General features: G+C 40.1%; 1 long non-coding RNA gene across 1 annotated transcript; it reads right to left on the reverse strand.

The window, feature by feature from the left end:
* Window positions 1–2,804: 2,804 nt before the first annotated feature.
* On the reverse strand, window positions 2,805–8,384 carry LOC116593130. The gene is made up of 3 exons (XR_004286767.1): window positions 8,354–8,384; window positions 7,251–7,363; window positions 2,805–3,400 (listed from the first exon to the last, which is right to left on the reverse strand). It is a non-coding gene; the product is annotated as an uncharacterized LOC116593130 (long non-coding RNA).
* Between the last annotated feature and the right edge of the window lie 16,410 nt (window positions 8,385–24,794).

Genomic DNA, 24,794 nt, shown 5'->3' on the forward strand with positions numbered 1-24,794 from the left:
TATCCCTTAAAATACACCACTAAATTTGTGAGAAAGAAAAAAAAATGTAAGACAGTGAAGGGAATCTCCAGGGACCAAACACCAAAGAAGCAACAGAAAACTAAGGTGACGAATGTGAAAACAAATTACAGTAAGCCATTCTGGAATGAAGAAAGGACTTCGTATTTGAGTTGGGGGAAAGGGGGAAGCAAAAAATAAAGAAGGAAAGAATGAAAAGAGAGAAGGAAGGAAGGAGAGAAGGGAGGGAGGGAGGACACAAGGATGAGGCAATGATGGCGGGTGTACAGATCATTTAAAGGGTGATGGCATGGAGAATGGCAAGATGACTGCTTCAGACTGGATAGTCTAGGTCTCTCTCTCTCGCTCTACATGTTGACATTTGCTGAAACATTAATAACACGAAAGGAAATAAATAACTACATAAAAACGAGACTGAAGAACATTTCAGGCAAGAGAAATAGTAACAGTATCATTATCTATGATATTCATTCAGTCATTAAAGAGATCATGGAAGATTAACCCAAAAAATGATCAAAATAAAATTTCAGTTTAAAATAATGTCTCAAACATCAAAATATATTTAGGAGGATGCATTTCTTAGAGAAAGAGGGGCATGCAGAAACAGAAAGATAATTGAGAGAATAGACAAACACTGCTTTAAGTGGGATTATATCAAACTAAAAAGCTCTTCACAGAAAAAAAAAAATAAAAACAACCAACAAAGTGAAAAAGTGACCTTCTGAATGGGAGAAAATATTTGCAAACAATATGTCATGTAAGAGGCTAACATCCAAAACATACAAGGAACTTACACAAGTCAATGACAACAACAACAAAATCTGATTCAAAAATGGGCATAGAGCTTTGGAGCAAACATTTAGAAACTTAGAATATATATTTTTCTAAAGAAGATATCCAAATGGCTAACAGGTACATGAAAATGTGCTCAACATCACTAATCATAAGGGAAACACAAATTAAAACCACAATGAGATGTCCCCTCTCACCTGTCAGAATGGCTATCTTCAAGTAGACTAGAGATAACAAATACTGGCAATGATGTGGAAAAAAAGGAACCCTGTACACCGTTGGTAGGATTGTAGTGTGCAGAAAACACTATGGAGGTTACTCAAAAAAATTAAAAATAGAACTACCATATGATCCAGCAAATCGCACTTCTGTGTATATAACCAAAGGAAGTATAAACAGGATCTCAGAGAGATATCTGTACTCTTGTGTTTATCGTGGCATTATTCACATTGTTAAGATATAGAAACAACATAAATGTCCATCATTGGGTGAATGGATAAAGATGTGTGATTTTTTTATACAATGGACTATTATTCAGCCATGAGAAACAAGGAAATCACGCTATTTGCAATAGCATGGATAGACCTTGAGGGCATTATGCTAAGTGAGATAATTCAGACAGAGACGGACAGATACTACTTTAACATCACTTATATGTGACATCTAAAAAAGCTGATTCCTAGAAACAGACAGTAGATGGTGGTTACCAGGCATCATGGCTGGGGAGGGGAAGAGAACTGAGGATATGGTTTTTAGGGCAGAAACTTACAACTAGTAGATAAATTCTGGAGATCTAAAGCCCAGCAGAGAGATTATGGTCAGCCATACTATATTATAAACTTCAAAGTTGCTTAAAGGCTAGACCGTAATTGTTCTTACCGCAAAAGAGAATTGATAACTATGTGACTTGGCAGCAGTATAAGCTAATGCTAAGGTGGTAAGCGTGTTTCAGTATATAAGGTAGCAAATCAGCACGTTCTACCTCTTAAATTACATGGCCTCAATTTCAAAAATCTGGGATGGAATTATAGGTAATGCTTATGTTATTTTTGTTTATTTGCACTTATTAAATTTTGATGATAAACCTATTATATTGAAATAAACAATTTAACATTAAACAACACCATTATTATTATTGAAAGACTATCATAATCAGTATTCTGTATTACATTTATCCATTCTCCCAGTCAAAGCACCATGGCCTTCATTTCAAAAGACTCTGAAAAACAATCTGAGGGTTTTGAAGGGATGGGGGGTGGGAGGTTGGGGTACCAGGTGGTGGGTATTATAGAGGGCACGGATTGCATGGAGCACGGGGTGTGGTGCAAAAATAATGAATACTGTTATGCTGGAAATAAAAAAAAAAAATAAAACCCCATTGACAAATAAATAAATAAATAAATAAAAAACAAAACAAAATGACAAACTGCTCTTTGGCCACCTTCTTGATTTGAGGTAAATGGACTAATTTAAAATGTCAGGAATGAGGGAAATAGATATGCTCTAATCTCATCTATCTGTTAGCAGCTATCTGCTATGTGTTCCTGACTCCCATACTAAGCTTTCCAGAAACTGATCTCACTGCAAAATTAGCATCAGTGACTCAGAACAGGATGAGGCTGGAGTTTGCCACCAGCTGGTTCCCGGTCATGTGGTACGCCATTCCTCAAAGCTCGCAAATGACGGTCATTTAGGATTTGCTTCAGATGTCCTAATAGATACTTTTACTTTCAGAATCAAACTAATCTATAATTACTGGGGGAGCATGGACTCAGGCTGATTTATACTCCAGCACTAGGTAAAGAAATCAGTCTTTATTTCCCTCAGAGGGACTACAGCTGGTGAGCAACCCTTCTTTCTCTCTAGTCCAAGAGACACATTGACCCAGTTGGGTACCCAGCCTGGCCTCTCTCACACCCCGTAATGCACTCACAAATTATGTTTACAGAAGGCTGACAAAATTGCAGAGTCACAGCTACAACAACATGGAGAACTTTATTTTTCTAGATAAAGGAGATTATTTTCTCCTGGAGAAATTACTCAGAACCACAGTTCATTGCTGTTCCGTGGGCTTAACCCACGCTTACAACATGAACAAGTCAGGGAAATAGGAAATCTAACAACCTGCACACTCCTTACAAAAATGTTATTGTTCTCTTCATTATTAACAAAAGTCTGGTTTTGTCCTCTTGAGGCTTTCCTGCATGATCCTATACTCGGTCCTATTTTTATAAATATTACAACATTCCTGTTGCCTTAATAGAGACTCCAGACTGACACCCTTACTCCCTGAGGATGGCAAAAACAGATCCTCACAGATATATTTCCTCGTCCTGGGTATACATGGAGATTACATTTCCCAGCCACCTTTGCATTTAGGTTTGGGTCAAGATGCCAGTGAGACGTGAATGGACATTAGGTATAGCTTTTCCTCATTGGGCTCATCAGATCTTCAGGGGTAATCAGCTCCGTCTTTCTCTTCAGGAAACGAAGACAGAATTGGTCCAGATTCACCGTACGATAGATGTTTATATCCCAGTCTCTGCAGAGAAGAAATCTGCCAAGGAGAGACTCCTGATGTACTTCAGACCTAAACAAAATAAGAAATAAAGTTTTATGATTAATGTACAGGCTACTGATATTTGGGGGTAGTTTGGATACAGCAAGTTTCGTTAACTGTCCTAATACACTGAGTCTCAGTTTCCTCATCCAAATTCTGGGCATAGTTACACATATTGCAGAGTTCTGAGAAATCCTTAAGACAGTGCATTAGGTATAAAAAAATACCTGGAATGGTGTGTTACCCTCATTAATGCCGTCAAGGAGCCTGTTCTTTGGGGACTACTATACTGTTAAGCCTGGTAAGACTGGCTTCACCCCTGCAGCTCACAGACCCTGTAGGTTCTCCATCCTTCACAACAGTCACACAAACCAAGCTATCTACCTATCCTTTGGTCTTTTTGCTCAAGACACTTCACTTTTAGATAACTGCTCCATTAGAAACTATTACTTAGGAGCTGTTAAAATTAGTTTAAAAGGTAAGTTTACCCACAGGGTATTTGCATCTTAATGAATGGTGCTTAATGAATGAATGGCCTTTAAGACAAAAAAGATTGAAGTTCTAACTGTGTAATTAGAAAGAAACCAGTAACCCATGGGTACAAGGGTAATTGTGACAATTATGTTAAGTACTAAATATGCATCCGTCTCTGAACTAAACACTTTTTAATTTATTATCACAGTTCATTGTCATAGTACGCCTATGAGATAGGCACAATTAAAGCCCATTTTCTAAGTGAAGAGACTGGTGTTGACTGCGGTTAAGTGACATGCCCAAGGTCACACAGTAAGTGGAGAAAGGAGAGCAAAAGCCCTCTTCAGAGAGACGGGCAAAGTCTACACCCTGACTTTCTTTACCATGCCGCTTTCTGAGATTTGGGGTTGGTTACACAGTGAGCATTTGATAAATGTCAATTTCCTTTCTTTCTTTCTTTCTTTCTTTCTTTCTTTCTCTCTCTCTCTCTTTTTCTTTCTTTCGAAAGATTTTATTTATTTATTTGACAAAGAGACAAAGATCACAAGTAGGCAGAGAGACAGGCAGAGAGAGAGAGGAAGAAGCAGGCTCCCTGCTGAGCAGAGAGCCTTACCGTAGGCGAGGGTGGGGAGGGGGTCTGGATCCTGGGACTCTGGGATCACAACCTGAGTGGAAGGCAGAGGCTTTAACCCACTGAGCTATCCAGGGGCCCCTTCTTATTCTTTCTTAATACTGTCCTTCTAATCATTGGGTATGAAACCCTCAGTTTTGCTTTCTGACATGGACGGTACTTTGCCGGACAAGTTGTATTTAGACCAGGTCCCTTGGAGATACAGAACCTCAAACACTCCTATATAAGACACATGAACATTATTTTTAACCAGAGGTACATAAAAACATAATACCTGTGAAGTTTTAAAAAATAATTGCCCAGACACTATTGTTGGAAAAAATATAATTAAAAACAAATTCTTCTAACCCAGAAAGACTCTCTACAAACATAGTAGAGAAAGAAAACAAGTTTTTTGTTGAATAAACTGTAAGCCAGAATATAATGGGCATCTCAGGCAATCCTCTAAGGAAATGCAGAGAGAAAAGAAGTATCACTCTTTTATAGAGCTGAGCAGCTACAACTCATTACATGTGGGTTCTCAAAAAAAAAAATAACTAGTCCTCAAAAAAGGGGACTTGACAGCACTCTTTGTCACACATAGTTCATCCTAAATTTACCTGGCAATTGAAGTGACTATCTTTGTTAGTTAATTGGCTTTATGCAAAGGAAAAACGTATTTCTCCTACCTTTATGACAGGAGGTAATTTTATAACTTGGAGCAAGAAGCCCAAGGGAGTTGCATTTCTACCCTCCCATAGAGACCAGGAGATGGGGATATTATCCTCCTTGGTGTTTACATTTCAAAGCGATGGTTCACAAGTCCTTGAGAAAGACAGTCCTGGGTTGTAAAACCGGCAAAAGTCTTACTTAGCTATTTAAAGGATTTACATATATTTCAAAAATAGCGTAAGAATTAATAACAAGTTTTCTAAAGTAAATGCTCTAAGAAAAAAGAGTTGAAGGAAATCTCTTCCCTTATTTGCAACACAGAGAATTCAGTCTCTTATTTTTTTTTAAGATTTTATTTATTTATTTGACAGAGAGAGATCACAAGTAGCAGAGAGGCAGGCAGAGAGAGAGAGAGAGAGAGGAAGAAACAGGCTTCCCATTGAGCAGAGAGCCCGACTTGGGGCTCAATCCCAGGACCCTGGGATCTGACCTGAGCCAAAGGCAGAGGCTTTAACCCACTGAGCCACCCAGGCGCACCAAGCCTCTTATTTTTAACTTGGATTTGTCCCTACACCATTCCCTGTGAAATGGTTGATCTGTTCTGAGTTGGAACCTAGGACCCTACATCCTACTGAAAACAGCATCTGAGATCAGAACTAGGCAAATCCGTCCATCGCTGTTCCACGATTCCCCAGGACTCCTGCGAACAGACACATGATAATCACTCATTGACTAAAACAGTCCGTGTTCTATAGTAGGAATTGGAGGAACTGAGTCACTGAATAGTTTGAGTGAATAGAATACAAACTCAGAATTTAATACCGTCAAATTGAAATCATTCTGAGAACACTGGCACGGGACATCCGAGTTAAGGAGAGATTCTCAAGTACATAATCAAGATTTATCTGATTTTAAGAAATAGAAATCCAACACTAATTATTTGTGGGGTCCAGGAAAGGCTTAAAACAGTAAGACTTATTTAAACAAGTAAAACACAACAGCTGCCCGGATTCATACTCTCTTCTCTAGCCTCTGTGTCATCCTTTCTTATTACGGAGGCTTATTTCCCTCCTGAGGGATAGAGGGGCAGAACTCTCACCCATACACAGGGAAAATCAAGACCAAGGCTAAGTTCTGGCTGATTTGACAAGTAAAGATAGAATGAGCCACTTTTTGATTCTTGACACTTACATGGAAAGTGAAAAAAAAGAGTAAGCCAAAGGTGCAGCTCCCCAGGAGTTTTGTATCACAAACCAAAAAGCAGGACCCTGAAACAAAGGGGACCAAATGACCTCAGCATGAGTGGTGGGATACCCCGTCCCCGAGGATCCAATTCTCAATTGGAGTTAAGTGTTTTTTACATTCTGCTGCTGTGTTACTGGGGCCGGGGCAGTGGGGGGAGGCAGAAAGTCCCATGCCTCAGCAGAACCCAGGAGGAGATGAGAAATGTCTCATGACAGCCTTCCAGGAGTAAGAAAAGGAGGAGGGAGATCACCTCATAGCAACTCCTTACAAGCCTCTCATCCTTCCCTACCCTGGGAGGATCATAAGGCATTCTGCCAAGCTCAGGTTAGATGTAGGTCAAGCATTTATTTTCCTGTGTAGTCTGCATGAATATGTAAAGGTCATTAGGGCACCACGGTGCAGCCATCGCCCAGCAATAACCACTAATAACTCTCGTTTTGATAAAAATCTTGCACACTCTCTCATTGGAGGGAAACTAATTTAAAGACACATTTTCTTAATCTATGTTTTAAAGAAAAATCCCAGGAAAGGGACTCATTGATCCAATGTAAATTAAATGCCCACATTTAGATTAATCAAGAGCTTTGTACTGTTGGAGATAGTCTCCATAATCTAAATGGAACTAGGGGAGAAAGTGTGTGTGTGTGTGTGTGTGTGTGTGTGTGTGTGTGTGTGTGTGTAAAAACCTATTTGGAATCCCCAAGTGCCCACTGAGAGGATATTCTGGTCATCAGCACAGTAGAGGATAGAGGAATCCTAGACAGCAGGCAATTCAGAAATACAGTATTAAGTTCAGCAAATAGGGAATGGTATTTTCTTATTGTCTCAGAGTTTCACTGAGACCCCATAAATGAGAACCACTGGTGATCAATAATTTACCCATCATCTTTCCAGACACATCTTCACAGAACTTGCAAAGAGGTGGTCAAATCCAGTCCTGTGATTCCAACTAGTGCTATCTTCAATGTATACAAGAGTTCCTAAAACATTTGCTGAAATGAAATAGACAAAGTAAATTCTTTAAAAAAAAATTATTAGTTTTAAAAAGAGATATAGGCTTTCCCTCCCTTCCCTTGTTTCCCCAGATAAGGAGCCAAGAGGTACCCACAAACACCATCACAGAGATAAGATTTGACAATCGGTAAGAAAGGCTGTGATCTCACTTTCTAGCTGGGTGATTATGGACCTTTTGAACCTCATGGGCTCTCCCAGTGCTGAGACAGAGTGTGAGAGAAGAGTCTAACTTGAGTCTCCTGAAGTTTGGGCGCTAAAGAGACTATATTCCGGTTTTCATGCAGAGAGGTATGAGGATGGAAGCCTGGATGAAGAAGGCGCCATGGAAGCAGCCTGCATTTCCACTGCCGGCTGGGCAAGTGTGAGTGTGTCCCAGAGTAGATAGACAGAACCCGTTGGAGAGGACTGTGTACTACGGTGAAGAAGCCAGAGGAGGAGGGCAAGAGCGAGAATATGGTAAGAGGTTGAGGCATCATCTAGAGAACAAAATGAGGACTCTTCCATTAAGAGATTTCTGAAGAAATGGAAAATATCCTGGGACAGAACAAGCTTGATATTCCAAGAACACAGGATGTGAATTGCTAATACCCGGGATCCAGTGATTTGAAACCTTTTTGATCATCACCTATGGTTGAAATACACTTGACATGACAATTTGGTGTGCGCACACACACACACACACACACACATACACACTCTTGTGCCCCCCCCCCCCAATTCATAATGGAAAGCCCTAACCCCCAGTGCAGTTGTATGTGGAAGCAGGGGCCTTTGGGAAGTAATTAGAGCTAGATTAGATCCTGACGGCGGGGCTGTCGTTAGTAGCCTTCTAAGAAGAGGAACTGGCTCCGTGGGTGCATGCTTATCAGCGCATGCGTGTGGGTGTGTGTACCCCAAGGAAAGGCACTTTGAGGTGGCTGGCTGCGAAGCAGGAAACAGATGATCACAGTCATTGACTTTGCAGTCACCTTGATCATGGACCTCCTGGCCTCCAGTCCTGTAAGAAATACACGTCTGTTGTTTAAGCCACCCCATCTATGGTATTCCGTCTTAGCCGCCCCACTGATTAAAAAAGCATTTATAAAGACCTTAAGTATTTGTCAGGTGTTTTCATAGTCATTATCTCACTTAATCTTTAAAACAGATAGACATAAGGTAGTTATAGAGAGGATTTTGATATTTTCATCTTGAGTGTTTCAGTCATCTTCTGACCTTGATGTTAACTAGTAGAGGTATCTGTGGGGAGAACTCAGGAGGAACGGAAAAAGGACAACACAAATGCCTAGGATTCGGGGCTCAGAGAGGATCTTTTTTAATGCAGCTGAGCAAGGAAGGGTCACTGAGGAAAGAGTTTGAGGAGGAGCTTCTGCATGGGAAGGCAAGGAACTAGAGGGAAAAAGTAATTATGTGAGTATTGCTGGGGGTTATGTGTTTTCATCATGGAGTTCAGAAACTGTAATGGACCTGAGTGCCTGCGATGTTGCTTTTGCTTGCATGAGGAAACTTCACCAGGAAAAATGACAGAGGACTGAAATTTGAATTCAGACTAACTCTCAAGCTCATGCTACCTCACTTATTTCAGTTTGTAGGTACTACTGGGTATCTTCAGAGTTGTGTCTGAAATTTACCTATCAAAGGACAAAGCAGTATTTTCAGATGATTAAATAGAAAAGAGAATTTGGAATAGAGGATTGACTGAGAAGGAGCAGTGCTCTGGATGGGAATAAATAACGAGGTGCATGTCATAAGTCATTCCCGCCACCTGTGACAATAACAAGGGAACACTATAGAAAAGCTGTTCACTATCTCATATTAAAAAGCCCAGACAAATAAATAAATAAATAAATAAATAAATAGTTCAGTGATATAAACCGACATGAATACAGATCACTGAAAATCCATAAATTGAAATAAGTATTCTAATTTCTGGAAAGAATAGAGGTCTACTTTATACAATTGTGAAGCTTCTAAACTTGGCTACTTAAAACTGTATTACACAAATTCATTTGAATACCCTGAAGAATTCTGGTTAGCTTTTTTGGTAACATTCTCTGCCATGGAAATTATCAGTGAGCTTGATAGTATAAACTATAGTAACAGGCAAACTGTTCTTAATAAGAAGTCGCAGTATTGTAGTGTTTGTTCAGATCTACTTAAGAAATTAGTAAGTGGCCTAGAGCTCTAAAGGTTTTTTCTTAAGAGTCCTTCATCCTCAGGTAATTTTTTTTTTAATTGTTCATGTCACTATGACTAAGAAATAGAGCTCTTAACCACACAGAGATTTTGTACATCTTGTAATTGGTTTCACCTTTTCTCAGAAAAGAAAACCTCAAAGCACTTCCATGTATGTAATCTATACCACCACAATAGAATACTGAAATGAGAAACAGGAGGTGATCTCTTCAAATGTCTCTGGAACAATCTGGGAGTGCTAACGGAAAGAGAAAGAATATGTATGAGTAACATAAAAGCTGCTATACTGAGTTAAAACTCAGTAGACTCACTCTGATGCTGGGAAGGGCTCCTATACCATTTCTGATAAAAGAAAAAGATGTAAGAGAAGTTAGGCTGATCCCTTCAAAACTGTCATTTCACAATCTGTTATAACTTCATCTGTGGCTAAGCTTCATTCCGTAGCAGGTTAGCAAGACTAGAAATTTAACATTTGTGGAAATACAAGCTGGGTTAATATTGGCATGTAATAGGGACACACCAGGGTGTCTCAGTCCGTTGAGCCTTGGACTTATGTTTTCAGTTCAAGTCAAGATCTCTGGGTGGTGAGACCCAGCCCTGAAGATGGCTCTGCACTCAACACAGAGTCTGCGTGTCCCTCTGCTCCTCCTTCCCTGCCCTTCCCCACCTCAAATAAATAAATAAATAAATACGACCTTTAAAATGTTGGTATGTAATACTCATCACAAAAACTTAAAACATTAATTAATCTGATAAAATCCCAACAAAGAAGCTGTGATTTTTAGGCCTGTGGGCAGATAAAGAGAAGGAAAATCACTAACATTTTTGTTGCTATACAGCAATCATCCTTTATTTGTCATTTCTTCTTTAATCGGGCTTCTCCCAGCCTTCCATTACAAAGAGAATACATGAAGTTATTTCAACACTGTTTCTCATAGGCAACCAAAGTTTTCTCTGTGACAATAAGAAGACTTCAGATATTTCATATCAAAAGATAAAACAGTATAAGACATTGTTTTATTTTTATGTTATTCTCTCAACTTTTGACTAATTTGATTATGTTTTAGGAAAATAATTACTTGAAGTATCTTGAAAATTTATTAACATTGTGTTTCTTACTGTTTACTCCTTTTCATCATTACATTTTTGTAGGGATGTCTGGGAAACACAAGATACAAAGAAAAAAATATGTACCTTCTGCAAAATAATAACAATAATAAACCAAACTGAGAAATTCTAGATGTAAAAGAAACTTGAGAGACTGGTCTAATTGCCTCATTTGACAAATGAAGAAACTAAGTTTCAAAGGCTGTCAAAAGCTGGCTTACCTCACTTGTCCAAGATGGTTACAAATTACACATTGAGTTCAGTGGGCTGTCAGCTATTTCATATTGCCTTTCTTTAGGGACAGATCCTTTTAAAAGCATTTTTTTCCCTTTAATCATTTAATTTATCTCATGAAGAATAAAGTCTTCCTGGGTTAAATTGTAGCAGATAACTATCCTTCCAACTTGATTGAAAATTAAAGTCAGCTATCCAAATCAAGACCAAACACTGTTTTATTAATAGTTGCTTGTCATATCTGACCTTCTAAAATGACAGAAGATTTTTGGTGTTCCAAATAAATATAAAAAATTCATAAAAGTATTTTTGTAAGTAGCTTATTACCTATAAAGGTATAGCCTTTTAAGACATCCTTTAGTATAAAATATGTATAACTGTCTTATAGATTATTAATAGGCTTCCAGAATGTTTAGCACACTAGAAGTGTTAAAAAAACAAATTGGAATTTTGATCCCAAGTTTTGTTTCAAATGTGTTATTTGAGTTGTGGGAGAATTTTCTTAAATCATTCATTTCTAAATGTTGATTTGCAAATATACCCATGCTTACCTCAATAGTACTCTCAAAATAAATCAGCCAGAATTCTCTCATACCAAAGGGGAAAAAAAATAAATGCCTTTGTAATCACGAGAACAGTCTTAACTTAGTTCAGTGATTCAGGTCAATGATGTTAAATATGTCAGGATTAGTTAGATTATAGTGTAATACAAATACAATAACACATCTCTGTACATGAATTCAAGTTTATCTACTGGACATATTTTTCTTTTAAAAAAAGAAGAATGCAAACTATGGCATTCATGACCTAGATAAAAAGGTGAAGGTATTAGATCAGTCCCTTGGTGACTAGATAAAATATTATTTGGAAACAAAAATTCTAAGAATATAAGAACAAATATATATCTGGAAGTGGCTAGTCAGAACTTGTTCAAAAACCTTCAAGATGAGTCACAGAAAGAAGTTTTCATAGAATCCTTTTTTGTGTGTGCAGTAATTCCATCCGTTTGACAAATATTTAATGAACACATACTTTGTGCCAAGCACTCTTCCTGGTGTTGAGAACACAACAATGAGCAAAATTCCGTTAGAAGGAAACAGAGAAGATGTTGTATGTCAGATGGTGAGAAGTGCTGAGGAGGAAAAAATCAAAGTAAGGAGAAGAGTTTGGGACCTGGAAAAGGTGCTAGTCTAGATATATTTGAGTAAAGGGAACAGCAAGTGCAAAGGCCCTGACAGGGAATGAGCTTGACCCTACTGGCAGAACATCAGGAGGACAGTGTGGCTGGAACAAGGTGAGTGTGAGTAAAGGAGACCATGGCATTGATGAGCTGGGGGCGGATAACTCTGACAGATTATGGAGGGCCTGAAACTACTCTAAACACTCTGGATTTTATTCTGTGTTAGCTGGAAGGCATGGGGGGAGGGGCGGTTAAGTCCAAAAGTGATGTAAATCTGACACATATTTTAAGAGATGGACCAGGCTACTGTGTGGAGAAGAATCTGCAGTCTAGCCAGGAAGGCAGCCTGGTTAGAAAGCTAATACAGTAATCCAAGCAAGGGGGGATGCTCCTGGGTCACAAGGGGAGCACTGGTGGGATGTGAGGTAGTGGGAATCCGAGGTATTTGAAAAGAGAATAAACAGGTTTCGCTACTGGTATCAATTTGCTATGTGGAAAGCACCATAATGGCCTCCCAAGGTGTGTATGTCTAACCCCAATAACCTGTGAATATATTAAGTTACATGGCAAAGAGAAATTATGGTTGCAGCGAGCTGAGCTGACGTTAATATAGGGAGATTATCTTGGACTATCTGGGTGGGCACAATGTAATCAAAAAAGTTCCTTAGAACTGAAAAAGGAGGATGTGGGGGCACCTGGGCGGTTCAGTGGGTTAAAGCCTCTGCTTTCGGCTCAGGTCGTGATCTCAAGTCCTAGGATGGAGCCCCACATCGGGCTCTCTGCTCAGCGGGGAGCCTGCTTCCCCCACCCCCGCCTGCCTCTCTGCCTACTTATGATCTCTTTCTGTGAAATAAATAAAATCTTAAAAAAAAAAGAAAAAGGAGGATGTGAAGACAGTATGGCTATGACATCTGCCATCCCATTGATCACCAGGATTGAGTCAGCTGATCTGACTGGCTAGGCAGGTGTCCTCTTCCTCCCTCACCACTCCATGCGCGTCCCTCCCAAAGCTGAGCTCTTAGTCAAAGCGGTCAATGGTCCCTTGATAGTGTAGCTGTAGTTTCCTGTTAGAACCTTCAAAACAAGAAAGAAAGAAAGAAAGAAAGAAAGAAAGAAAGAAAGAAAGAAAGAAAGAAAAGAAGCAAAGGAAGGAGGGAGGGAGGAAGAAATGGAAGAGGAAAACAGAAGAGTAGGTCAGAGGAAGGTGTGAGTACTGAAGCAGGGCACAGAGAGATGCAACTTGGCTAGCTTTCAAGATGGAGGAACTGGGCCAGACGCCAAGGTAAGGGCACTCTCTAGAAGCAGGAAAGGACAAAGAAACAAGATTTTCTTCAAGAGCCTCCAGAAAGAAACACAAGGTCTGCACCTTGATGGATCTACAACCAGCGAGGTCCACACCAGACTTCAGACCGACAAGATAACAAATTTGTGTTGTTTAAGCAGTTTGTCATGATATGTTACAACAGCAATAAAAAATTTAACCCAGATTAGTACGGGGTATAACAGAAAGAGAAGAGTAAAGATTCACTAGAGGCTTAATACAATTTGAATTTTATAATGTATTGGCTCAGAGAGTGCTGATTTATCATTTGCATAGCTAAATATGCTTTTGTATCTTTTGACAATCTAAGTATACAAATGAAGTCTTTCTGATTCAAATGTTGGTAACGATCAGTGACCTGATCACCTTTCCTCCTTTTTTTGTTTTCTGAATACAAACACAAACTTTTATTAAATTTGATAATTTAACGTAAAGCTCTGTGAAGTAGGATCAAAAAGCACTAAAAATATTTTTTAAATGAATGTGCCAGTACTTAAAAACAAGCAATGTCTTTCCAGATTGTCAGCTTGCAAGGTTAAGCCCTGATGGCATTTGGTGTCATATCAACACAGGATCGAATTTCTTTCCTTAGCATTTTGCCTCCTGAGCCTGTTTACAAATCTTGCAAGCAAAGCATACTATGAATTTACAAAATCATCTATTTTTTCCCCTGAAAATAAGCTAGCAAAATATATTGCTCAGTTAACTTTATTTTTTATTTATATCCTCTCTATCGTGTAAAAACCAGTTGAGGCCGGATCACTCACTTTCTTCATTCATTCAACAGATATTTATATTTTTAAATTTGGTTCACTGGACCTATAAGAAAATCACTTTTGTCTGAGAGATCATAACACTTGCTGTGTTATTGCCTTAGCAATAAGTTCCAAGGCAACCAATCAACCGGGGAAGACAGGTTTTAGCCCAATTCTTGGGACCCAAATGAACAAAGATATGACAGCTGTTGCTCCTCGAGATTTGGGCATATGTCAGAGACATTGAGAGATGAGGTGGGATCAAACTCCTGGAAAAACCAATAAGAATAAGATCAAAGACAGACATGAGGCTCAAGGGAGAGATGCAGTTTTCACTGACGCTTTGATCCTAGGGGCAAGAATTGGTGAAATAGAATGAATCCATCCCAAGTAAGGAAAGCCTCAGTCCTAAGGACTTATAATGGGGACCATGGTGGCGCTAAACTTAGTGACCAGCTGAGCATGGGGGTTTATGTCTCACACCCTTGACCCACTATGTTGTTGGCAGCTGAAGGAACAAGGGAAGATAAGCTTCACAGAAGGTGGATGGCTCTCGGATTTCAGGTGCAGGACAATGACTTCGCCCAAAGCCAACCAGACTGGGTAGAGGGAGTTAAGGAAAGGCAGAGATGGATCTTACTGATCCTGGGGTTGACTCAGAAATTGTGTGCACCTGGGCCTCCATGGAATTGTGTGGGAAAGAGGGAGGGTATAAAAACATAAGAAAAGTCAAAATAGAAAAACGTTGGTTGGGCCCAAGGGGTGGAGCTAGAGGAAGCTTAATTCTAAAAGATGAAAGGAGTAAGAGAGCTCAAGGGGAAAGCATGAATTTCCAAAAGCTCCCTATTTTTCCCCTCTGTGAAAAACTGAAACCCTTACCCTCTGTCTCACTCCAGTAGGAGCTTGTTTTATTGGGGGCCTGCCCATGGTCCCTCTTCTCCTTTGTTTGTACTTCCCCTTTCCCGTGCTTAGACCAGGAGTTCACTTTCTAAACTCGCTAAATGAATCTCCTGATATTTTTTACAAAGGAATGTGCAGCCTCACAATGATTTAAAAGATTCTCTCTTTCAGATGTACATCAGGCCTTCCCTTGGGGAGCTCTAACTTTCATTAGAACTGGTCACATCAAAAAGTGGAGCTTATCTAAAATAATTAAGAAATCCAGAATATCTTAAGCAATTCATCTATCTGTAGGTACCGATGCTGCAAACTTCTCGCAATCACTGCCCTTCTCAGCACCCAGTTCAAATAGGTAATGTTGCTGCCTCCCAGGATGGAGGCTTGGATAAGGACACAGGCACTCGCCTGAGGCACAGAATTTAAGAGGGTGCCAAATAATTCAGCAAGGAAGATAAATAATACCAAATATTTGTCAAAATCTAAATGAATACCCAAATTATACTGAGCAAAATATCAAATTGGTGAGCAAAATATCATTGATTTAAATAAAAACAGAGTAGGTAACTTAATCCTTTTTTGTTTCTCTGGTAGCAAAGAAAACAGGGACTTTAGTTTATTGAATATGAGCATTAACTGTTAAATTTTACTTCCAATGAAGCTGTCAAATCAGTTGCTAATTAATAAGCCACTGAACGCCTAATCATCTTGATTTCATTTAACTTTCACTTTTACTTATCTTTCACTTATCATTTATCTATATAAAAACATTTTCAATATTCATATGGAATGTTTCATCACCAAGTTTTTTTTTTTTAATTTTATTTCTTTATTTGATGGAGAGAGAGAGAGAGAGAGAGAGAGAGAGCACTGCTAGGCAGAGCAGCAGGCAGAGAGAGATGGGGGAGCAGGCTCCCTGCTGAGCAGAAAACCTGATGTGGGGCTTGATCCCAGGACTCTGGGATCATTACCTGCATTGAAGGAAGAGGATTTAACCCACTGAGCCACCGAGGTGCCCCTCATCACCAAGTTTCTATATGTATGCTTCTCAAGGTACACTGGATATAAGAACTACTATGAAATCTTTAAGAATGCTCCAGAAGTAAAAACAGATTTTATTCATCAATGCGAATGATATGTAACTCAGCCGTTAGACATTCACCATTTCCATGTAATCCGTCTGTGTCTACGGGAACTTAAACTTGACCCCAAACTAGCCATAACACCAGCTTTCTGAGGAAAGCCAAACACAAAGCATGTGGCTTACAGAATACTGGAGGGATTGTAGGCTGGGTCGCTGTGCACCCCCATGACCTTTCACACGCATCTCACACTCATCAGGCTTGCCTTGGATGCCCAGCCTTTCCCATGAGCTCTGGGCACCACATCACATCTCTCCCTTGGCTTTTTCTGCTGGGGTAGGAAACACAGCTCCTCTCTTCCTTGTCCTGCCTTCCTCCAAAGGAAAGCCCAGTGCCAGCATGAGTTGCCTTCTGCTCCATAGATGACAGATAAAGTGTCTCTTTGACAAGCAGATCACTTTTCTCAGGGATTTTCACATCTGCTGTTACAAAGATTAAAGTTTCATAATAGTGCTACATATTCCTTAAAAAGTTTACTTCCAGCATATTCCTTATAGCGAAATCCTCTCGCCCCTAGGAGATATGAATGTACAACAACTACCTAGGATTCCTAGACCTGCCCCACTTCTCTGTGTTTAGGGAGCCTGCAATTGTGTTCAAAGGAAGTCTTGCTGGCTTCTATATGCATGAAAGGTTTTCCTCTCTCCACCTGGGACTCATTGCCCAACCTCTTTGCCTCTATTACTTCCCCAAGGGGAGCTTCTGTCTTCATTACTTCTTACCTAGAAAGCACTGTGGGCAATGAGGAAAGAAACCACATCTGCAGCTTGGGTCCTTTGCCCTACTTCCTCTCTTCTCAGGACAAAGGTTCATTCCTATATATACATGCTGCCCATTCCAGCATCTTACTTCAGGATTTCCATATTCTAAAAAGCCATCGCTTACTTTTCACCGCTGTGTAGTGCTTCTCTTTCACGTACTAGAATTGTTCGTCACTCCAACCCATCTCTCGGTTTCCAATATTCAGGACCAAACCAGTAGATCAGAGTTCTCTTTACGGATGCATTCCCTCCCAACGGTCCCAGTCTCGTGTCAACCCCCTCTTTCCTACTTAATGGTATTCTAAGAACTCGTTTTTGTTCTCCCTGAATCTATGCTCAACTTCAGCGTGGGGCCCCTGGGAGCTAAGAAGGATTTGCAATGACTCCGTTTGTGCTAGTAGTTAGCCCACCAGTTGTGCTAACCGGGAGTCCAACTAGATGCCCTTGGTATCTTTGGAGGAACTTCCCGGCCGGAGGTGGATGCGATGTGGCCCCCAGTCCCTGGGAGTCTGCCCTGTGTGATTAGACTCAGCGTCGTCGTGGCCCCATGAGCATCAGCTTTTTCCGTCTGGAGTGTGCCTTCCATTGCAATCCCATCCAGCCCGTCCATTCCTGCTGTCATCATCATTGTTTCTTCAGGAGTGTTGCCGGTCGTCTTTCCCTTCTCTAATGTAATTAGAGAAGTGAGCAGTGAGAAACTAGCACTAGTGAAAACTAGCAGTGAGAAATTGAGGGACTTTGTGGTCTGTCCAGGAGCCTGCAGCCCTCTTCATTGTAAATAGCCACTTCAACCCCTCGCACTAACCGTACACAAGTTTTGACCCTGTGCTCATCGGCGCCACTTTGCAAAAGTGCCTCAAGCCTTGACATAGGTGTTAAGGTACATTCAAGGATATGCGTCTACAAACTTGACATATACGTCTCCACATCTACTTGTAATACTGAGTAACTTTTTGACTGATGTCAGACATTCTGCTATAGAAATGGAGGCATTTGTAGTTTTTGAAAGCATGTGTAATTCTTATGTCAGACTCTACACATTTTCTATTAATCTCAGTTGCATCTTTACTTCAGAAGCTTCGCACCCCACCAATATTTCAATGACGTGTTCCAGCCACAATTCAAAAATCGTCTTCTCAAGTTCTTGGCATTGGACTCCCTCACCTCCCCACCTCTACCCAGGTCTCCCAGGCCTGGGCTGCATAAGCTCTCAACCAAGACCTCAAACATTGGACCTAATGCGGTTTTCAATAGCAGTCCAGTACAGCTAATAAAGTCAGTTGGGTCCCTTAATTAGCTCAAGCATGTGTGTGATACATCCCTTTTTTTCTTCCTTCACACATTCCAGTTTTCTAAAAAATGATGTCAAGGTTGGTTTAAACACAAATGTACAGCTGGATATTTCATCAAGGAGTTTCTTTGATCTATTCTAATAAGCTCACAAAACACTGGGCCTGTGAGTCTCCAAGTGAAACACTCAATATCCAGTCATACCTTGTGCCAAAGGTTTTTCTGCTGCATCCCTCTGCCTTTCTGTTTCTTTACCAAAGAGCAGCCTCTCTCCTAGTACATCAATCTCCACTCCCTGCACCATTAGCCATGAGGAGCAGGCAGTGGGGGCTCTATTAAGAGTGACGTTTTAATCTGATAGGCATCTAGATGCCCTCTGTAGATAAAGCATCTCAGAAAATTCTCTAAGGCCCAGGTGTCAGATACCCCTAAACAATACAGGTTATCTGGTCCTTCCCCAAACCAACTCTGACTTAAAATATAGCTAGTTCTTCAGTTTCCAGAGAATATCCAATCACATCACACATATTGAGGGGATTTTTTTTTAGCTGTACAAGCTTTGTGGGGACACATCATTTATCTTAATTTCATTCCTCAGCTCCATTCAGCAAACCTCTTCTGTAACCTAAATCCCACCCACGTGAGGATGCTGAGCAGGCAGTTTGCAACATATGCCTGGAATTCAGGGAGCTTGCTTAAACTGGAGATAAACATCTGGAGTTTTGAGAGTTTATAGAGTAGAGAAAATGTTGAAGCCTGAGCTCTGGAGCATTCCAAATTTTAGAAGTCAGGGAGGTAAGGAGGAACCAACAAAAGCAACAAGGAAGGAGCAGTCACTAAGAAGAAACCAAAAGCATGTAAAAGCCAAGGAAAGAAAATAATTAAAGGTTACTATGCCAAAATGGTGATAAGCCAAGCAGAGTGAAGAAGGAGAATTAACCTTTGTGTTTGACAATAGGGTTGTATGTTCCTGGTTATCTTGACAAGAACAACTGCAATAGAGAAGGGCAAGGCCTGGTTGAGATAAGTTCAGGAGAAAATGAGAGGAGAAAGGTTGGAAACAGTGAAGACAGACAATAAGTTTGAGGAGTTTTGCCAGAAAGAGAAGCAGAGATTGAAGCCACCAGAGTAAGTAGGATTAATATAATTTTTTCATTGAGAAAAAAATAACATTATCATATGCTTATAGGAAGAAAATAAAAAGGTACAGGAAAGAGAACGGGAAGATTTCTAGAAGGATGATCTTCAGAAGGTAAGAGAGCATGGGTGAGTGCACCAATATAAAAGCTGACCTTCACTAGAATCAGAGATGGCATCCACAGTAATAGAAAAAAAAAGGCCTCTAGTTCCATCCATCCTTGCCAATGGCAAGATTTCATTTTTTTGATGACTGCATAATATTCCAATGTGTGTATATACCCCACATCTTCTTTATCCATTCATCTGTCCATGGACATCTGGGCCCTTTCCATAGTTTGTCTGCTGTCTTTTTGTTCATCTTATTTAAAACATAAGAAATCAATTAAAAATAGATTTTTGGTCATCAAGTTCTCAAGGTATTAAGAAAAACCAAAGACACCATGTTCTAACATAAGACTGATGGTTACACATTTTGCCATTAGACTTCAGTGAATATTAAAATAAGGTAGAAAAATAGCCATGCTAAATAGGAAGCCAAACATGATAGTGTTAATACTGAAGGACATCTACTCAACCAAGATGTATAGGAAGGGGAAAATAACTCTTGGGAAATTAAAACATATTTTGCTTTTGTATAGTTAAGCAGCACATAGATTATTGGATTACCAATATCAGTTATTCCCTGCAAGTGTGACGAGAAGACTGATCATCCCTACACATGGCCACATGTCCCTTACTACAGATGTCAGACGTGTCAATGGAATATGAACTGGTGAAGTTTATTGCAGAAATTTTAGGAATCCTTGCTAGGTGTGGCATCTTTTCCTTTTGCTCTGTCACAAGGACGATATTTCCCCAACAGGGAAATAAATTTTATTTATTCTTCATTCTGGATCCCAGAAGGAAGATGACATGTAGAATAAAGTCCAAGATAACCCACAACAGACACGTAAATGAGAAATAAGCCTTTTTTGCCTTAAGCCAGAAAGCTTTGTGGTTGTTTATTACAGCATGACCTCGTGCACACTAATACAAAGCATTCAAACAGTGTGTATACATATGGGATTTAGACAAGAGATTTTCAGTAATTGAAGGAAAATCCACGTAAGGGTCAAAAAAAGAGACACATATAGAAGAGCTGGTACTGTGTATGTTATATATGATCATAGATTATTGCACATTGGAGATAAAATTAAATCCATATTAATAATCAAAAAAAATTTATTTTCCTCTGCCCCCCAGCTACTCTTAATCCGCTTGATCTTCATGCACAGATTCCTTCTAGACATTTCCAAGTAATACCTTTGGGACATATCAAGGGAGATGCAAGATTAGTCTTGTTGGTTATCTTGCAGCAACTACCACTTCCCTCTTTTCTGGCTCAGCTTGCTGCACAGATGTCTTCTATGTCTGCCAACATAAGAAAGATTATTTCCATAGCTAGTGCACACCAGAGGCCCTGGCATTGCCGTCAGTATCTCCTGGAGTTTGTGCTGAGACTTCTGATGCCAGATAGCTAGGGAGCTGACGTCTGCAAAACAGCATGGTCTACGTCCCTGCTAAAGTGTCGATTGTTAACTAAACTTCTATCATCAATTCTCTTGAGCCCTTATTCTGTCATGTCCCTCAGAAATTTTAGTAAACAGCTCATTTTCTTGATCACCCTTTTCCCCCACCTTCCCTTCTGTCTTTCTCTCTGTTTCCTTCTTTTGCATTGATTTGTGATACTGGACTAGATGACTTTTTTCACTAACTTTACTCTCAAAGTGGTCCTTTCTCTCCATTGCCTTTAAACCTAATATCTTCAACTTCACAATAGAGCACATTCTCTCCCAGGTGAGTCCACAGTGCCCGGTATTCCTAGATCCCTGTCCCATCAACCCTCCAGCGGAAGATGCCTGGAAATGCAATCAGTTGGTGTGTGTTGAAGGCCCATTCTATACTGGGCATGATACTAGGTACTGTATTGTAGATGCAATGATGAACGAGAACAGAGCCTTGGCCCTTCAGAAGCTTAAAATCTGTGGGAAAAACTGAAATATAAATAAGAAAATTGTTGTAAGACTGCCTCTGGCATGCTATCGGAGGCCAATGAGGGTAAATAGACTAGTATCAGTGATCAGGGAAGAATTTCCTGGGGAAAAGCATGACTAATTTCAAACCCAAGGCATGAGAGGAATTATACCATCAGGTGGCAGGAAGAAAAGGGAGGCAGAGAGAACGGTATTTGCAAAGGCTTAGAATTGAAAGAGAGATCAGTCTGGAGAACTGAAAGTCAGACAACACAGATGGCTTCCTGAACAGCATAAGTGTTGTGAGGGCGGGAGGGTCTCACTGCATCCCCCACACTTAGTAGTTAACCTGAGACACAGTAACTACTCAGTAAGAATGAATGACCTCAGATTGTGAGAATCAGAAAGACTGATGAGGTATATGCTAGAAAGTCAAGTAGGAGCAAGATCATGATGGTGTTTGTGAGGTAGCTTAAGTATTTTAGATCAGGGAACAATCAATAGCCATGGAAAGATGAGTGTGAAGAAGGATGTGATTGTTTCTGCATTCCACTACAGTGTTACAATGGTTTAGACTGATGCCTGAGAGTTAAGACAGAGGTTCTACTTAGAAGGTCTCTGCAGTCATCTGCTCAATCTTGTAATAACTAATATTCATTTTATGTTTATTGTGAGCTGAACCCTATTCTTAATACTTTACTTGCATTATTTCATTTAATCTTGTCAAAAACCCAATGAGGTAGATAACATTATTTCACATCTCTTACAGATGTGAAAATCTTTTTCTGAACCACAGAAAAGTTAAGCAACCTGCTCAAGGTCACATGGCTGGGAAAAAGGTAAGAAGCAAAACCAAGATTCGAAACCGCTTAGTCTCTTTCTAGATCCTATACTCTTAATCTCTTCCTTATATTCTACATCACAAGAAAGATGATAGTGAGTTATTTGAAAAAGGGTAAAAAAGCATTACATTGGAGGAAAGTTTTATGGAAAAAGGGAAGTTAAGGGGGGAAAATTGACAAGATTGGGAATAGGGTTAGATGTGTGCTATGTGGATAAGAAACATAAAATCCTGGATGGCATCCGAGTCTCTACATTGGGCAAATGAGCAAGTACAAAAGAAAGATTTTGAGGGTGGGAATAAAATACTGTAAGACACATTTTACTGTAAATGCTTGTGACATATCAAGTGGAGAGGTTGAACAGGTAGTTGTAACTATTGGTGTGGATGGCAGTGCAGAGTGGAGATTTAAATGTGAGTCTTCGCTAGAGGATGGGGCACACTCATTCAAAGACTGGAGTGAGAGAAGAGGACCAAGAATGGAATCCTGATGTATGTGAAAATTAAAGAGACATCGAAAGGGAATGTTTTATTAAAAAAATAATAGTAAAAATAAGAGTCAATCCAGGACAGCGTGATGGCATAGAAGACAGAGGAATCAAGTGTTTCAAGAATGAGGAAGTGGAGATTTGGAAACAAAGACCTGGTTGCCCCAAACAGAAGTTGCAGGAAGTCACAGAATGGCAGGAACACTTAAATGGCAGGTCTGATGAATTGCCAGAGGCTCAGGGTGGACTAATATGAGACTAAAATATTTGGAGCCACAGCCTTTAGAGATCTGAAAACTTTTGAGGGCTTTCCCTCTGGGAACCCACTAACTTGTCATAGTCAGGATCCGAAAAATATCCCCTTGAGGCTCTGGCACCAGGAAGGGAAGAGTAGCTATGTAAAGCATCTTGGTTTTTCTCCATCACAAAGATTCACTCTCCAAGGGAAGGACTACTGGCTCAACTTAGGAAGTGGAATCCTCCACGTGTTACCCCTCACTAGCCTTCCTATCTCGGGGTGGAAAAGCACATAGTCAGGAAGGACATGGCTTCACCAAAATAGACTGAAAATGTGACCTCCAGGGAAATAAGTAAGAGGTGGGGGGAGGGGGTTGGGGGGAGGCTAATCACTGGAAGAGGGACAGAAACTCTAGTGAAGAGTATGACCGAGATAGCCTCAACAGTCCCCTCAACTGGACAAAACATTACACAAGCTTCTTCCTGATTCTAGACTTCTAACTTCCTTTTTTTGTTTGTTTGTTTTTTAATTGTTAAATTCTTACCCTGTCCCTTTGAGTTTGCAATTTTTTTTAAAAAAACCTTTTGCCAGGACTTTCTCAAGGATCTGGGAACCAACTCGTTACAATGTAATGATCGTAGAAGTGTCCCTATCTCAGTTTCTGTGGGAAGTTAGGAGCCTAGTTTTGATGTTCCAAGTTGTATAATCACCTCCTGTCGTGGAGATAGGAGAAAGTTTACTTTTCCCTTGGGTAAAGCCAACTGGAAAGCAGATTGCCTAACAACCACTTGCCCTCTCTCTTTTAAAAGTTCTCCTATTTTTTGCAAGTTGGAACTGAGTATCTAGGGTTGGTCTTTGCTCTCTTTCCTATTCTTGGCAATAGTATCAAAATAAAATCAATTTCTCTCTCTCTTTTTATAAGATTTTATTTATTTGTTTTACAGAGAAAGACACAGTGAGAGAAGGAACACAAACAGGGGGAGTAGGAGAGGGAGAAGCAGGCTTCCCACCTAGCCGGGGGCCCCATGCAGGGCTCCGTCCCAGGACCCTCGTGTCATGACCTGAGCTGAAGGCAGACGCTTAACGACTGAGGCACCCAGGCGTCCCCAATCAATTTCTCTTTTTAAACAAACAAACAAAAGAATGCCAAGCTGCTGACAGTATCAAATACTGAGGAGATGTCAGTTAAAATTCTGAATCTCTCCAGTAGAATTTAACAGCAAGGAAGTGACTTACGACTGTGAAAAGAAGAAAATTTGGGGATTGAACGTTCCTGACAGTGAGAAAATTCAGCCTAGACTGGATGCTCCAAGAAGTTGGACTTTTAAAAGTGCAGTTTAAAAACAGAGGAATTGGACTTAAATAACGTTTCTGTATCAAGCAGAGGGAATCAACTTTAGGTAACTGAAAAACAAAATGGAAACTTTTAAAAAGACTGTGTCTCAGCCTTATCCAGGACAGAAATGTTGCAAGACCTCTACAGGATGGAGTAGGCAGCCTCCAAACGCTTCCCCCTGATCCTTGCCTCCCAGTGTTCATGCCCTTTTTAATCCTATCCCTTTGAGTGTAGGCTAGACCTAGTGACTCATTTCTAATGAATAAAATATGACAAAAGTGACAAAATGTCATCCCCAATATTAGGTTACAAAAATACTGTGACTCCTGTCTTAATCACCCTCTCTCCCTCTTTTTCTCTCCCTCCCAGCTTTTGCTCTGGGGGATATGAGTAGCTCTAAGTTTGATGTATGGAGGTCGATGACTTGTTTCCTTAGTTTCACAGATCAGTGGATAAAAGGAACTCTATTCCAGG

The sequence above is a fragment of the Mustela erminea genome, chromosome 6, assembly GCF_009829155.1.
Source record: "Mustela erminea isolate mMusErm1 chromosome 6, mMusErm1.Pri, whole genome shotgun sequence".
NCBI classification, from domain to species: domain Eukaryota; kingdom Metazoa; phylum Chordata; class Mammalia; order Carnivora; family Mustelidae; genus Mustela; species Mustela erminea.